Source organism: Excalfactoria chinensis, chromosome 4, assembly GCF_039878825.1.
Source record: "Excalfactoria chinensis isolate bCotChi1 chromosome 4, bCotChi1.hap2, whole genome shotgun sequence".
Classification (NCBI taxonomy): domain Eukaryota; kingdom Metazoa; phylum Chordata; class Aves; order Galliformes; family Phasianidae; genus Excalfactoria; species Excalfactoria chinensis.
The window spans coordinates 84884947-84899765 of record NC_092828.1 but is presented as its reverse complement, the minus strand read 5'-3'; the positions used below and the strand labels follow the sequence as shown (position 1 = coordinate 84899765).

The 14819-nt window shown below is 45.5% G+C and overlaps 1 long non-coding RNA gene across 2 annotated transcripts in view; it reads right to left on the bottom strand.

The window, feature by feature from the left end:
• The window catches only part of LOC140251906 (uncharacterized), a 29728-nt gene extending 15373 nt beyond the window's left edge, over window positions 1-14355 (bottom strand). For both annotated transcript variants that reach the window (XR_011903489.1, XR_011903488.1), the window contains exon 1: window positions 14298-14355. This is a non-coding gene — a long non-coding RNA (uncharacterized lncRNA). The remainder of the gene's footprint in view (window positions 1-14297) is intronic.
• Between the last annotated feature and the right edge of the window lie 464 nt (window positions 14356-14819).

Sequence of the window (14819 nt, the reverse complement as noted above, 5' to 3'; positions counted from 1 at the left end):
ATGCAGCCCCCCAAAATGAGGTAGGCATCCGAAAGGAAAAGTTCTGGAACATTTTTCATTACTGCATAGATACTGGTCTCCACTAAATCGCAGTTACGTCGTTTCCCTTTTAATTATCTTTCCCAGCAGCTCATAAATCTGTGAGAAAGCATCACCAAGAAGGCTCGTGTTTTGGTAGCATCTTCCTGAATCTTACACGGCACCCAGTGAAATTAATAAGAGCTTTTTTAAATGACTTCACCAAGTTCTGGATTAAGTGCTGGGCCAGGACTGACAGTGTTCAAGTCAATGACAATCAGAGCATCATCATGAGGCACTGTAAAAAATGCAAGTCCATCAAATCCATTAAAAAAGTAAAATAACAACAGCAGCAACAATCACCCAGACTGCTGTTCGTAAGCAAAGTCCAATCCTAATATCATACATTACTAAACTCCGCCTAAAGCTACTTCAGCCTGTTGGCATGACATAGAGAAACAGAAACATTATTTCTGGTGCAACCGGAGTTGCTCACTATCTGATCTTTGAATAGAGAAAGGATAAAAGGGAGGAAAGAGTACATTATCCCTCTGGCAGGACATTTGATGGTGCAATGAAGTACCAAAGCACTGAGAGTCAACATTCTCCCTACATCTTGCATTGCTGTATCTGTTGGTTGGGTTTCCAGTCTTTCCTTTGGCAAGAGGAGACACGTGTGTGTCGTCCAAAAGTCCAGGCAATGCTGCAAGTCCCACTGTTCCTCAGGAAGCAACCGTGCACACAGAACAACATGCCGAGCAAGCTGCAAGGTCTGCTACACACAGCAGTGACCAGTGCCCTGTGGGCTTGGTTACTCCCCCGAGCACAGCCCTCTGCTGTTGCAGTGTAGCAAAATACATCTCTAGATCCTCAGCATTACAATGCTGTCACATAACTGTTTCCTGCAAAGCCATAGCAAATGTTCATGTCCTGGGAATAGCCTAGGGGAACAGTCTGGCTGGTGCCCCAGATCCTGACTGTCTTCCCCATCATTTTGAAGACCTCTGTTCCTGGAACTTTATTCTTTGATTTCGCGCCCTGAAGCCCATACGGATTTTCAGCAGATGCAATCCTACTGCCTCCTCTGTCAGCCCAGTCCCATCCCTGGACTGCTCCTCAACGCCTCTTCCAAATGGAGTTTTGATTAATCTGGGATTGAGCAGCCCTGGCCATCTGCTGCCATCAGAAGAGGGATGTGAGATGCTGCACAGTCAGTGATCGTTTCCATGGAGCCCCCAAAGGAGGGATCAAACTGCACAGTCTTTACCCAGCCTTGACCTACAGGTTTCACCTCTCCACCCAGACACGCTCCCACTATTTCAGTATTTCTACAAAATATTGAGTCCCAACCATTAGTGCAGAGTGTGGGGTGTGTTCTATTTTATACAGCTACACTACTACAGAAAGGCTTTGCTTTTATTGATGAATCTGACACTCCAGGCAGGATAGTAATTACTTTTAGAACCTTGTTCCAACTCCCACTGATGCATCTATTTCTGGGAGATGCTTAGTCTTGTTGTTTAATTCCCTCTCTCCAGATAAGTTAGTGTGAAATTTTAACTACATAAGCTACTTTTACCCAGAGATCCACACAGTGCAGCTTCAGCTGGTGCAAATTGGTGCGATTTTCTCATCAGTGGGTATCACCTGAGAATCTGGCCTTTTAATGCTCCGTTAAATTATCCTTTCACCAGCTATTAACTTTCATGCCACACTCACACAGCTCCTGCTGTCACACATCTTCGAGATGCTGATACAACCAGAGCCCTGCGAGCTGGGGAATGACAACAGGACACTGCCTGGAGGAAGATCACGCAAGAACAGGGCAATAGGTGACAACATGGTTGGAACAAACAAGCAACCAAGAAGACAAAAAGCACATCTATTCAACCCTAAGAACCAAACAAGAGCGACTGAGACGCTATTTGATGCTGTTAATTTTCCCTCAGACTTCTATGGTCCCACATTAAATCCAACACAGTCTGGTTATCACTTTCAGCAATGAGGCCATTAAACACACCAAGCTGTGGGGCGATAGGAGAAGCTTATGAGCTTGGGTCTTTGCGGGTGAAAGAATCTCCTTTTAAGTCTGGCAGGGTTTTCTAATTACAGTTTCTGAGGCTGTCGCCTGTATGTTTGGGGCAAATAGCACTTTGAGGCAGGAGCTGCTATTCCCAGACAAGGCTAATTTTGTTTCCACTAACTGATGTTTGCCAGGTTTAAGTTTAATGACATTAGGTCTCGCTCAGGGAAAGTCTTCCTGTTGTTAGCAATGTGCTAATTATAAAATGGGACATCTCTAGTGATGCTTGCCTCCACTGTTATATTACTCAGAGTATTTCAATGAAAAGCCACAGCCCAGGCACACATTCCCAACTCTGCTTGCAATCTACAGGGTCTTTTGAGCACCATCTTCTGGACAAGTATTTCCACCCCAGGGATGTAATGGATGCCCAAAGTACTCTTGCTAAAGCAGAGCAACTGCTGAGCTGGGATTTGTGCTTGACCCTCATGTGAGAATGAAGTGAGCAGTGGCAGAGAGACTGGAGAGTGTGACAGCTCCTAATACCCTGCTTTATCTGCTGTGACCTTTGGCTCCCAGAATCCTCTTTCAGGGCAGCAGGCAGACAGGCCGCCAAGCCATGCCCAGAAATAGGGCACTTATCTCAGCAGGGTTGCTCTCACCTTCTGAAGGTGAGCTGCAGGGCCAGCACAGCCTCTCCCTTTTGATAGGCAAGTGTCCTTATCAAAATGACGCTTTGCCTTCAGTTCCAGAAGTTTCATTGCAATTTGATTTAGATACAGCACCTTCTTGTTTTCGGATGCAAAACCTTTAGTGGGGCTGTGCTGTAGGGGAAAAGTTACTGAGCACCATCTACAAACACATCCTGCAATTGCTTTCCTCTTGCTATGGGTTTTCTGCAAGCAGGCAAGCACAAAGAGGGGGTGCAGAGTACAGCACATGGTGAGACTGCAACTCACAGAGAGATGTTTCTGGTTATGGCAATAAGGATTTTTTTTGCCCCTTCATGCAGTTATCGCTAGATTTCAAGCACTGCATAATTTGCTCCACGTGTAGGTGTGTACCTGCTTTGGGGATTAACTGTGCACCTGTTTTGTGATCTGCACCTAACACACAAGCAGCAACACGTGAACTGTACAGTGAAAATGTTTTGCTCTGACACGTGGAATTAATTTATTTGTTGGTAGGAATCAAAACAAGCCGCTGTAAGTGGAAATATTATTGTGCCCTTTAGATTTTACTTCGACGAAGCCTACAATACCGTCCCTGTTCACCATCTGTTTAAGTCTTAATTAAATGATGTTTCCGTATGAAAAACGGTTGCACCATCCTCTATAACAGAAACTCCTGAAACAGAAATACTGAGCCTTAAACATTGTCTCGCCTGTCAATAAGATTTGTTGTAGGTTGCAAACTAGTTTTAGTTTTGAGTCCTAGCAAGAAAGCATCAGTTGTAAGGACGCTTCATGTGTTTGTTATAAAAGCTCCCCATGCTGCACAGAGACCTGCAAGTATGATTTTTTTCCCCTCACTCTCTGATGAGTGGATGGTTTCAATTGATTTTTCTTTTCTTTTTAAAGTCTTCCCAGAAGCACTGCTTAGCAATTGGACAGGTTCCTTCAGCTTTTCTCAACCGTCAGCCTAACGCCAGGGCAGCTCCCTCCATCTCAGCACACATCGCTACCTTCATCAAGGAGCACCACCAATTAATGCTTCCAGTCCTTTTAATTTATCTGCTTCAGCAAGGAGCTGGCCTGTTAGAGATCTCTCCAGCAGAGGTGTGGAGGAAGCATTTCAGCTAACTGAACAGAGCCTTCAAACCTCTCTATGGCTGCAAGTGACTCTATTCTCAGAGGTCAGCCTTTTCCCCAGGACTACAGCACAGAAGATGGAAGGAAACCTCAAAGCCAAGACTAGAGGTGCCCTCAGGCAGGAAGGTTACTCTTAGATTCTATGCTATAAGCAGCATCCTATCGTTTCCTGGTGACATCTTCAACCAGTGGGTCACCTCCTCAAGTAAGACGTGCCTGTTTCCAAACAGTGCTCATCTTTGTGCAACAGCAAATTCAGTTAGGAAAAATGGGGGGGAAAAAAGTAAAATGAAATGTCTTCTATGAAAAAGCAAATTTTCCAAAGCCAAGCTGAAGTGTTATCTCCATTTGTGCTCCTCCTCCTCCAGATTCCCACTTGAGGCTGACTTAAGTATCACGGGTCCTATTCTGCTCTCGCATACACCCACCTAGAAATGCTCCCCGAACCGCAGCATGGGAGTGCTGACAGGGAGAAACTGAAAGGGTTTGTGGAGAGAAAAAACCTGCTGAACTCTTGTGTTTGCAGGCACTGCAGATACATCATTTCCCATGAGATGTGCGTCCACCAAAACCCAGAGGAGGAGCAGACCACTTGTCCATTGGGACACTACAACTTCTGCCTGTCACAAGGCCTTCCCCATGGATACGACCCCACTTCTTTGACATTCTACCAGCTAGGGAGCACCCCTTCGCCAGCTGCTGCCACCCAGAAAGGTGACACACATAGAGGAAGACTGTAGGACCCACCACTGATTGCTGGCAAGCATTTTGAGTGCTTTCAGGCAGTTAATTAAAGTTCTCAGTTTCACACATTTTTGCACCAGGTGATGTAAAGATCAGCTCCTGACAGGGCTCTGCTCATACTACAGTTTCTCTCCAATGGGGACATCCATATGACAACTGCTGCAGCATTGCTTTCTATGAATAAGCTGCAGGATTTTCAGTATCCTGAGCAGAAATCTTGCAGCTTGAGTAGTGCATGAGAAGGAAGCAAAGCATGGGCAGACCTCTGATTGCAGTCCCAGTTCTTCACTATGTGCACAATTCCTCCCTCTGTTAAGAACTATCACTAAGCAACTGCCTCCAAGCCACACTGATTGAAACTGGGCAAAGGAAATCCTGCCAGTCCCTGGTGTGACCTCTCAGATCCTGCACACCTATGCCTGGTGTTTCTCTCCCAGTTCCAGGCTGGTTCTAGCTGTGTGTGCCCTTTCCATCCCCAGAACTGGTCTGCCTAGAGTGGGGCAGACTACTTCAGGGAGAGCTGAAACAACTTTCTGTTGCATTAAGCTGTATTTTAACATGGAAGTTTGCACCCAGCATGACAATGTGAATACTGAATTCCCCGCACCAAAAAGTATCTGTTTGATGGAAACTGGAACTGCTGACAACAGTGACAATATAAAGCCATCTTAGTCACTTAAATTACACAGTGGTAGGCTCAGATTCTCACCCAGAGAAAAGGGAAAGTGATGATTTAAAGCATACAATGAAAGCAACACTTTGCTTCTTGAAATGGATTAGTTCTCTCTGAGATTAAGCCAGCATTCAGAACCACACAACATGCGATAATGTTATTGGCAAAGTCCAGCTTATAACAACAAAGCGGTCATCAAGTAACACAGAGTAACACTGTGACTGCATTAAAACATTTGCCTAAACCTAGTGCTTATAGTTCAGCTCTCAACAGCTTATTTCACCTACAATGCCCTTCATTCCAGCTTCAGCCTTCAGCTGCGTTTCCACGCCATGCACACCAGCACACTCACACTGACACAGATGCTCCAGAAAAAACACAACACCAAGTGTCACTGAGGAGCCAGGGAAAGATGCTCAGAGTGCCAAGGGTGGTCACCAGGGCACACACAACACTTCCTCAACCCTCCCAGCTTGCTCACTGATGTTTCAGCCCTGATGGCGCTCATGCAAAGTGCCAGAGTATTTTACACAACATACAATCATGGTTCAGAAAACACATGGGCAGAAAACATACCTACAGGAAACCCTTTCCAAGTATTGCTGTAAACCTCAAGGCTGAAGGGCATTTCTGGAACTAAGGATAGCACAAAATCCAGCAGCATGCCCTGCAGTTCATGTGGAAGGAGCAGTGAAGAATCTGGGCAGGACCCCATCCACCCCCAGCTCTCACACACCTAGGAAGGCTCATGCAGGGAGACCATGCAGAACAACCCCTGGAAGGTCCCTCTCACAGCCCCACCATGTCTCTGGGCAGGATGGTTGTCAGAGGCTCTACACATTTGCAAGAAGTTTTTAATGCTATCTTTCATCAGATAGCCACCATTCCCCCAAAAAACACAGCACCCACAAAAAGTGGCAGACACTGCCACGGGCAAATCTTATTTCTAGTTGGTACAGTGGGGAGAGCAGGGTTGGTGACAGTCACGGCTGTGTCATATGCGGGACCAAGCGTCTCAGCCCTGTCACACCCACACAAGGCTTGGCTCACACTTCCCAAAACCAATGGCAGCTTCTCATCCCCTTGCCAGCTCTGCTTTGCTCCAAGCACAATCCACACTCACATCCCACAAGTGCCTCCCGTTTTGGGTCGATTTGCTTTATTTCTGTGTTTTCTAGCAGCCTACACAACTACTGCTGCCACGATCAGGAGCAGCCCTGGCATTAGCACAAGCCTAAGGGAAACCTTGGAAGGCTGCAGAGGGACCTCTGTTGGAATGTGCTTCAGTTATCACATAGCCATGGCAACAGCTCCCATCAGTGGCAGTGCCCCCATGTAATTGAATAGGAAATGTTACAGTGCCATGTCCAGGGACTGTCCTGTCAACACAGCAGCTGCCACTACAACAGCCTTCAGTCCTCACTTGGTTGTATCCATCAGTCCTGCAAAACTCCCTTCTCCAACAAAAGTGCATCTCTCAGGGAGGTGGTGGAGTCACCATCCCTGGAGGTACTGAGGAAAAGGGTGAATGCAGCACTGAGGGACACATCTCCACCACAGTGCTGCATGCTGGTTTAAAGCCAAAGGTCACACCAAAACACCTGATGGATCACACGTGCAGATACAACTCTGGCTGAGAGATGAGCTCAGTTCATACCACTGCTTGTTCAATCCAGCCATGGGAAGCAATGAAGGCTTTGCCCTTCTAGCCTGTACTGAGGTCACCTAGGTCCCTCTCTTTGCTCCTACACCTTCTGCCTTGCTGCTGGATCCACCAAATGGGGCAATGGAGATTATTCATCCCTGCAGACTGAGACAGGAGCTACAGCTGTGGCTAACCATAGCAGCATCATTCCCCTTCTGTGGAGGCCGAAGCATCTGACACTTGCTTGTTCTCCCACTTGTCTTTGCTGTTCTATTTCTTGCCTCAGCATTCCTTTTCTAGTTTTATTCATACGTGAGTCTGGTGCATACATATGTCCATGTCCCTCCGTCATGCTATAATGAGTTGTCTCACACTGTAGCTTCCAAAGAACTGCTAAAAGGAGAAGTGTTTTAAATAAACACTGAAATCAGACTTGAGAGTTAGGAAGATTTGTGACCGTAACATTCTGGAAAACCCTGTGAGCAAGGAAGGGGAAAATGATGTTCACAAGAAAGCAGCAGCAGAGCAGCATCCAGGAGGTTCTGTTCCCAAGGTAGACTTGACCCTGCTGTAACAAATACCCCCTTGGGATCTGGTGCTAAAGTTATTTTCAGGTTAGATATTAGGAAAAAAAATTACTCTCCGAAAGAGTAGTGAGGCAGTGGGGTCACTATCCATGGAGGTGTTTAAGAACTGTGGAGATGTGGCACTGAGGGTCGTGGGGGTGGGCATGGTGGAGGTGGGGAGGGGGTTGGACTTGGTGATCTCAGTGGTTTTTTTCCAACCTTAGTGATTCTATGATATTGTTGTGGCCAAATGCACTCTTGCCCACATAAACAGACCACCACCTCCTTGCTAAGACTGGTGCTGATGCTGACAGCGTGCCTGCTTCAGGACAGTCACAGAACAAAGCCCGATGCAGACAGAGGGATCTTCTCATTGGATATGACCCCCTTTTAAATGGCACTCAGACAAACCGGGAATGCAGAGATCCTCTATTTGAAAGGTTTGGGATAAGCGCAAGGTGTTTCCCCATTGCTTCTGACCCTCAAACTAGGTGGGGAACCACAGGGCTCAGAGCTGCTTCTCTTGCTTGGTCACAGCAAGAGCTCATCATGAAGCTCCTGAGCTGGGCATAAAATCCATTCTTCATCACCTTGTTGTGAAGGGGAATTTGGCCCAGCTCTTTCCTTCCTTCCCTCCAGCCCGTGTGCTGATGGTGTGTGCTGGCTTCATCTCATCTTGATGCAATTTAGGATGACACTGAGCAGCCCCATACAAGATTAATGAAAATGTTCTGTAGTCCCTTCAAGTCCTTCTAGTGAGGTAATGTAATGTAGATTGATTTGCACCATTCCTTTCGCCTGTCCCTGTTTCCCAGAGGCTTTGAAGGATGGCAGGCTTGCTTGTCTGCTTTATTTTTTCATTTCCAGTGGGGGGGGGAAAGGATGTTAAATATCCCCATTGGTAGCTTTTACTTCAGGGCTCGGTTACATCATAGGCCAAAAGGAGGAGGGCTTTTTTCCACGTGTACAAATTACCCTGCGGACCAGCTCTGCATTTTACCATCCTCCTGCTGCACTCTTATAAGTGTCATTGATGGCTTGCTTTCTGCTGACCCCACAGCATCCACACTTTTGATGGATTACAAAACCCTTTTAAAAGGGTTAAATGCTTTAAAAAGGCAGCAGCCGTGGCATCAGGTTGTAACCAGCAGCCACACTCATTGCCTTCCTGGATACAAGCCAAGCTTCCCACAATTATCTCAGCATTTGCAGCAGCATCCACGTTGCTTTCTGAGTTTTAGAAACCACTACGAAATTTTATCTAAAAAACCCTCTTTTTTTAACCTCCCATTTGTATTAGAAGACTGCTTTTCCACTGTTCTGCATCACTTTAGCATATGTGGTTAGGAGCTGTGGCGAGTGGCTCTTTTGTTTTTTCCTTTAGTATCATAGAATCATTAAGGTTGGGTAAGATCACTATGATCGCCTGGTCCAACCCACCCCCACTGTGCCCATAAACATGTCCCTCAGTGCCACATCTCCACTGTTCTGGAACATCTCTGGGGACTCATCCTAATAAGCTTTCCTAATCTCCAACCTGAACCTCCCCTGGTGCAACTTGAGGCCATCAACTCTCATCCTATCACTGTTACTTGGAAGAAGGGGCTGAATGCTTTAACTGTGCCCCCTGGGTTGAATCCTGGCTAAATCAGACATGCTTTCAAGCGTCCACCTTTCCACATATGATCTGCCTCTCTGCCTGCAGCTGCCACGGTGCAAATTGCTCCACATCTGTGCCTTGAGTCTTGCCTCTATTCATGCACCCATGTCATTAGCACAGAGATGCACTCAGGGCAGCTGCATTTGAGCTTTTTCAACCAGAAAATGTCTAGCTGCCCTAATTTGGGGCTGTGGGTAGGTAGGAGTAAGGGGTGGGCACAGAAAATAGAAATAAAAACGGAGCATTATCCCATAAAACAGATCCCGCATGATGCTTTCAGCCCAAATGCGGTCTGACATTAATATGTGCCTTAACTTCCCTTGAGAAAACAAACATGCTGAGACTCTCCACAGGATACAAATTTGAAGATTTGTTATTTAAAGCTTAGAATGAGCCCCCCAAAAAACTGGCAAGAGTACCCAGTTGTAAATCGTTAACTCTAGTAATTGTCAGGCTAAAGTTGTAAATGCACCAAGAAGTCATCCGGCATAGCAACATACCACCTCTGCTCTACATAGGCACTCCTTGAAGAAGATAAGAGGAGTCAGAAACAGGCACAAAAGGAAAGTGGCTCCCAAGAGCTGCCGTCGTTTCGCATCCCTTGCACAAGCAGAGCAAGTGTTACAGGATGGGGCTCTCTCCAGAGGAACAGTCACATCTTCCCTGCTGGAATACTGGGCGAGATTTCATAAGCTACTCATTCAGTCAACGTTGCCCTCTTTTGTTCATGGAAACATCTAGAAAGGAAGTCGCAGTGTAATATATATGTACTGATGTTCACCTCGTCCATGCCCCTCAAGCCTACCCACAGGTACTATTTGACTCTTGTTGACTGTGAAAAGCATATTCTGGAGACACCAATGTAATAAGATGGACTATTGATGCTCTATAGTGAAAGTACAAAGTTACAGTTGCTTGTTTTAACCAGATTTCCTTTTCTGGGGATTTTTAGATCAATAAAAACAGCTTCAGGCACAGGCGTGAAAGCCCCACACAGAACACAACGAAATCAAACAGCACTGAGCCTGGCTTTCCTCCTTATTTGAATGCAACAGAGAAGCACCAGCAGCAAAGTTTTCCACATCATTCCACTGTCTGGATTAGCTGAAGTTTTAATGCCTCTCATTTATCAGCTTTGAAAAAAAATCAATAAATAGTGAATACGGAAATTGAACTCCGTGCACTCCAAAATTGAGTTGGTACTACAAATAATACTCGAACAAAGAACTTCAAAATTCACGTTCATCCTTGTCACTGAAATAATTATTGCATCCACCAATGGGAACCTCCTTCCCCTCGGTAACCATGGAAATATTTAAAGGCTGCCAAAGCCCAGCAATTATGGATTTCCCAATAGTTTTCCATGTAATTTGGGAATTCAACATATCCTGAACAGAAAATCGTGGCTTCCTGCCACAGAATGCAAAAATGTCCTTTAATTATCACAACAGAAAGGGATGACTGGTCAAAAGAGAAAGCAGAACTACTCAAAATCAATAGAAGACTGCCACCAGCTTGTAAGGTGTGTCTTATCTGCCTTGTTAGAATCAAACAGAACCATATTGTGTATCCTATCAATGGTTGCAAAGGGAAGGCAATTCCACCGAGTGCAAAGTTCTCCTAGTCAGGAGCACAGATGCAGACAGCAGGGACTTTGTGCAGTCTGCTGAGCAATGCTGGAGCAAGTTAAGCAAGCATCCTTCCCTTCTCCCCACCTCCTGACTGCAGGTGTCCCCTGCTGTGGGAACAGACTCCACCGACTCTTGCAAGGAGATCATTAACATCAGGTGGAGGAAGCAACCTGAGAAAGGAGGGTGCTGAGAGGACCTGCCACCACCAGCATTGCACAGAGAAGGAGCTTCCTCTGGGCACGCATGTTTCTCAGCACTAAAATCTCCAGCAGACTCAGTGGTTGACTTCAGTGAGCAATGCCAATCTATGTATTATTTATCTTCTACACTTCAGATCACTGCAGTTAAAAGCACTTCCCTCAATTTCCTTGTTTTCCATCTACTTGTATCATTACACCCTAGGATCACTTTGAGTTTAATTGAACCTGCATGTGCCTACTGAAGAGAAAACCTTAGACATGCTTGGTATAAAAGTTGCCACTCACTGGTTCTGTAAGAAACTGCCATTCTAAGTGCTGAACTGTCATAGCTCCATAAATACTACCAAGGAAAACCGTGCTCATTAGCAGTGCTTCCACATGTGGATGCAAGTTAGAAAGTACATAAGACAGACATCAATCAAATGTTGTTGGTCACTTCCCTTTCTTACCCATCTCCTCCCACCCCCAAAATTTCCCAAACATCACATTAAGCAAAGCAGAACAGGGGTGAACATGCCTTACACTACAGCATTCCTTCCCTTTTTACTGCGTAACTCTGTGCACCTGAGCCTGGCCTTCTACAACATCTATGAAACAGACTTGAACCAGAAGAGCCACTGAATCCACAAAGTACTTTGGGCAGAGCTTTGGCCTTTTTTTCCACCTTAGAACTGACAGCCACTGCCTTTAGCCTGCTTCAAACTTGAATCCTTTTTATCCAAGAAGCAAATACAGCAGCTTTTTGTGTTGGTTTGGTTGTTTTTTAACCTTTTCTCTCTAAAAATACAGACGTGTAGTACATAGTTAAAGAAATTCGCTTATGAAACGACCTTCCTAGCCTCTTTTTCTACTCTTTTGAATTATTCAGATGACCAAAATGGGGAATCTGGATGCATAGGAAAGCCCATACAAGGCACAGCAGTTCCCCTTTTACCCATGTTTTCCTATGTCAGTGCCTGCAGAGATGTGTGCCAACAGGAGCCAGCCCACAAATAGCCCTTCTTGCCCCTCAATATGCCCAGATTCACTAGGAGGATTCTTTGGGGACAATCATTTTAACAGTGAGGGACTAATTCCGTTTCACATAGCAGCAAGCTGCCTCAGATCTTCCTAAGGAAGAAAATGATTCCAGATGGTGTTTCTTTTTTATCAACCTTCAACAGCACCAAACACAGAACAGCAGAGTTCAGACACCTGGCTGGGCCAAGATTTTTCCAGTCACCAGCAGGCTAGATTTGCCATAAGCAAAAGGACTGATCCAGTGCTCTTGTTGGATATTCAATTACATAAAATGCCCTAGAAACATGAAAACCCCAAATCTACCAAGGAGGAGAGATGGGATCTGAACGCCCAGTGTCCTGTGGCAGAGCAAGTGACATCTGCCAGTGGATGCTTGCACAGTTGCTTGCATTCATACACCAGGAGACAAAAAGACTGCTGAGACTAACAGAGAATGGCGATTATAGAGCTGAAAACATCATCCTTTATAAATATGGAATTAAGCCCTTACTGAAGGTCAATCACCTTTCCAGACAAATCAGGGCTGAATCAATGAATAACGCTAGAAAGCAACTCATCTTGGTATATTGGGTTACAGACCTAAACTTGCATTAAGTTAGAAATAAAATCAGCACGGCCAGTGGATAAACTGAATTTTTAGTACCACATTAACTGTATTATCAAAGCTTCTATTACACAGATAGAGACAACTGGCTTTGGTGGCATAAATACATGCACTTACAGCATAACATAAAACCACCATGATGCACACGGACTTTTGTGGGGAGAGATAACCTGAGCGTGGATAATTACATAAACGAAGATAGCACAACGCGAATGTAAGCTAATTCTCAAACTGAATTGATATTTAAGCCTCCAAGCCTACAGACATTTTTGTATGTGTACACATACACTAATATTTCCATTTACTTCATTGGTACAATTTGCAGGCTTTATATTAAGCCTGCTCTGAAGTGTTCACATGCTTTAGTCACACCAAGGATCGTTTCACTGCTAAGATACCCTCGAGTGCCTCATGAATTTAGCAGCCCCTAGATTCCAACACTGCTGTATCTATCACCAGCCCTGCATGACATCCCGTAATTATAGGCTGCTGTCAGACTACTAACATCCTCAACAAGTAGAATTGAGCTCTTGAGCATCAACGTGCCAACCAGACAAACACAGAGCTCTTCTAAAACGAGAGATTAACCAAAAGAAAGCGGCCAAATCCTGCTCTCATTTACCCCTCTTGGATGGGCTGCACGGATGCGGCTGCCAAGATGATTTGGCAAGGTGCATTCCTCCAGCAGCACGGGCTTCCTTTGCACGGCTCCTGTGAACGGAATGCAAATGCACAAGCTGTGCTGCGCCCAGCAGCTGCAATGCCATTCATTCTGCTGCTGCTGCTGCTGTCGGTGCTGCCTTGCTGAAAGGTTGCACCGAGTCCCAGCATACACACAAGTCTAAGTCAGATTCCCCATTCAGGTTGGCTAATCATCTTCAAACTCCTTCTCTCCCAACCAAAGGCGCACGGTACATTTCAGAATGTTTCTTTCTTTGTGGGTTTTTGTTGTTATTGTTGTTTGTTTGAGTAAAGGGTGAAAATATTTTGAACCAAAAGCAGAAGAAGGTGCTTTCCTCAGAAAAATAAAACCTGAATGGAGACGACGCCTGGTGAAATTAAGCCTAGAAGTAAACAAGCAGAAGATGTCTCGGAAGCCATTTCCCTGAAGGCAAAGTAATGGGCCTCTGTAATTCTTATTCAAGGAAGCGTATCAAAAACTGAAACAACATATTTCATTCAAAGTCTTGAACAGGAATGCAGCCAGATTTCACCACTTGCCATGCCAATAAGATCTCCGCTAGGGTACATTTGTTGCTGAGCCTATTCATTTCTCCCTTTTCTTTTATTGACAGGGATTCCAAGACTTAGTGGGAAAGTGCCCAGTTACTGAAATGCAAAACATGGAGCAGCATTAAACCTATTATCTCCACATCCCTCCAATGCAGCCCCAGTAATTTCAGGGTGGTCAGATCCTGTATGATCTCACTCTCTAATGTAGCAACCATTCATTCTGTGGAGAAAAACTGGCTTTGGGGAGCTCAAAAGAAGGGAAGGAAACCATCACGGAGACAACCTTAAAGCATTTTACTGCTCCACAGATTGGGTAAGGAAGGCACACAGAAGGCTCCCCACACCAGTCTGTTCAGCCTGCTGAGCAGCCATGAGCTGCTGATGGGGAGAAATCCCCCTAGCAGAGAGGAAGGAGAAGAACAGATGGTCATTTTTCCCCAGTAAAATCAGCCTGAAGTTAGAGACATACCTTTGGGAGCTATCGGATCTACAGGCTCAGATCTCTGCTGCTCCTCCTGGGCCTTCACAACACCTGGAGAACCCACCACCTCTGGGCATCTTCTACTTATCTTCTCCCACCTGGGTAGGTTCAGTCACATGAACTGTGAGCCTCAATTAGGGAAGGCTTGATGAGTCATTCTGAGCCTTATGCCTATGCTGATCCACCTCTTTGGAGAGGAAGGTTTCTACTTGTGGCTGCACTATAAAGCATGCACATTCCCTTACAAGCAGATTTAGCTGCCAGACACAGTAGATACACACCAGCCAGTGAGTATTTAGCCCTTTTCTTGGGCAAACTGTACATCTTGAAGCTTTTGCATGCTCTTGCAGTGAGATAGGCAATGGTAAAGGCAGTTCCAAGTCCACACATCCTGCTCCATCCCATCACCAAAAAGGCAGTTTGATCTGTCCCAGCTGTGTACCCACACCATCAGTCACATTTTGAAACACAAGCAGAGCTCCATATTTAACTCAGACAAGGTAAGAGCAC